The sequence below is a fragment of the Xyrauchen texanus genome, chromosome 41 (assembly GCF_025860055.1).
Source record: "Xyrauchen texanus isolate HMW12.3.18 chromosome 41, RBS_HiC_50CHRs, whole genome shotgun sequence".
Lineage (NCBI taxonomy): Eukaryota > Metazoa > Chordata > Actinopteri > Cypriniformes > Catostomidae > Xyrauchen > Xyrauchen texanus.
In genome coordinates this window covers 774,509-776,943 of record NC_068316.1, presented here as the reverse complement: position 1 = coordinate 776,943, position 2,435 = coordinate 774,509, and positions in this window count along the sequence as shown.

Sequence of the window (2,435 nt, the reverse complement as noted above, 5' to 3'; positions counted from 1 at the left end):
TGGTGGTGGCTGTGGGGATCGAACCAGCAACCTTCTGAGTACCAATGTATTATACAGACCACTTATTACAGGGACAATCCCCCCGGAGCAACCTGGAGTTAAGTGTCTTACTCAGACACAATGGTGGTGGCTGTGGGATCAACCAGCAACCTTCTGAGTACCAATGTATTATACAGAGCACTTATTACAGGGACAATCCCCGAGCAACCTGGAGTTAAGTGCCTTACTCAAGGACACAATGGTGGTGACTGTGGGGATCAAACCAGCGACCTTCTGATTACCAATGTATTATACAGAGCACTTATTACAGGGACAATCTCCCCGGAGCAACCTGGAGTTAAGTGTCTTACTCAAGGACACAATGGTGGTGACTGTGGGGATCAAACCAGCGACCTTCTGATTACCAATGTATTATACAGAGCACTTATTACAGGGACAATCTCCCCGGAGCAACCTGGAGTTAAGTGTCTTACTCAAGGACACAATGGTGGTGACTGTGGGGATCGAACCAGCAACCTTCTGAGTATCAATGTATTATACAGAGCACTTATTACAGGGACAATCTCCCCGGAGCAACCTGGAGTTAAGTGTCTTACTCAAGGACCCAACAGTGGCATCTTGGTGGTGCTGGGGCTTGAACCCCCGACCTTCTGGTCAGTAACCCTGAGCCTCAACCACTGAGCCACCACTGCCACCACTGCCATACATTCTGATGATGGCAAAGTTTCAGCACTAGATAAACGGTGAGTTTTTCCCCCCATTAAATGCTGAATCGTTTAAAAATAAAAGCATCCCGAAGAAGACCTATAATCCGTAGCATTCGTGGCCTCGTGGAAAGTGAACCTGCCCGGGCTGCTATGGCCTTCTGTGACTGAGATTATTTTTGTTCAACTTCAATGAGATTTTATCATTTGAAGATCTCTGCATTTTAAAGTCATCTATACTGTTGCACGAATTCTGTCGCTTATATGAATTTAAACCATCAGTTTAGTACACAGCCAGGGTAAACTGCACTTTATATTTGTGTTTGGGAGCATTATATAAATCAGATGCAGTTCTGTGTAGTCCTCCAAAGACGCAGATTCCTTGAGCGCACACTGGAGTGTCTGTGCTCCTGCTGCTGTCGTCCAGCACGCATTCGGTCGAACAAATGACATTTCACATAAGGCTGACATTTACGTGGATTTCTAATAGATATCTCTAAATAAGTCATTGATTTAGAGCTCAGGGCCCTTTGGGTTTAGAGGCCCCTGGGCAACGGTCCAATCGGCGCGCTGGTTAATCCATCCCTGGTTGCATTGATCATAAATACAGGTCACACAACATCAGTGACTGACAGACACAATGATCTCTGGGTTTCGTCCAGGAGTGTCTACATAGAATATATTGTTTAACTAGAAATACAATGAAATTTAAGAACACGTTTTGGTTTCTCTTTGTCTACCATCATGATTTAAGATCCCCTGAAGCATGCACATGTATCTGTCATTTGTTTTACCAGAAGAAATTTACAACACTTCAGTCAAAGCCTCTTGAAATGTCCAAGGGTGGGGGTCAGGGGGGGTCTGCCCTTTTTCTCCCCAATTTGGCATGCCCAATTCCCAATGCTCTATAAGTCCTCATGGTGGTGTAGTGACTCGCCTCAAGTCTGAGATCTTATCACGTGGCTTGTTGAGTGCGTTACCGTGGAGATGTAGCATGTGTGGAGGCTTCACGCTGACCACACGCCCCACCGAGAGCGAGAACCACATTATAGCAACCCCGAAGAGGTTACCCCATGTGACTCTACCCTCCCTAGCAACTGGCCAATTTGGTTGCTAAGGAGACCTGACTGGAGTCACTCAGCACACCCTGGATTCAAACTCATGACTCCAGGTGTGATAGTCAGCGTCTATACTCCCTATCCAGGCACCCTCGATGTTTGCTTTTTAAAGAAAAGGAGGGACAGGATTGAAATACATTTTTGTGGTAATTAATAATATGCCAGAAATGCTGTCGATTGAGCTTAACTTGCATTGAACTCACAATATTCCTTTAAAGCTGAAGTATGGTTGAATATTGTAGTAACCATTTTTTTACCATGTTTTTTACTATGGTCAATAGTCTGCACTTATAAAGGGCTTTTGTTGTTTGTTTTTTTTACATTTTTAAATAATATACATAAATCAGCCACAATGCATAAGATACACACATGGAAATTAATCGGTGAGAATGTTGCACATCCACATTGCAGAACTTTTGCACTCACACACAAACACACACACAAATGCATCTATTACAGCCAGGCATAAACTAGTGGAACTATGCAGCCATTTACTGGTCATTTAATGTGGCAGATGGCAGCATTCTGACCTCATTGCATACACACACACACACACACACACACACACACACACACACACACACACACACACACACACACACACACACACACA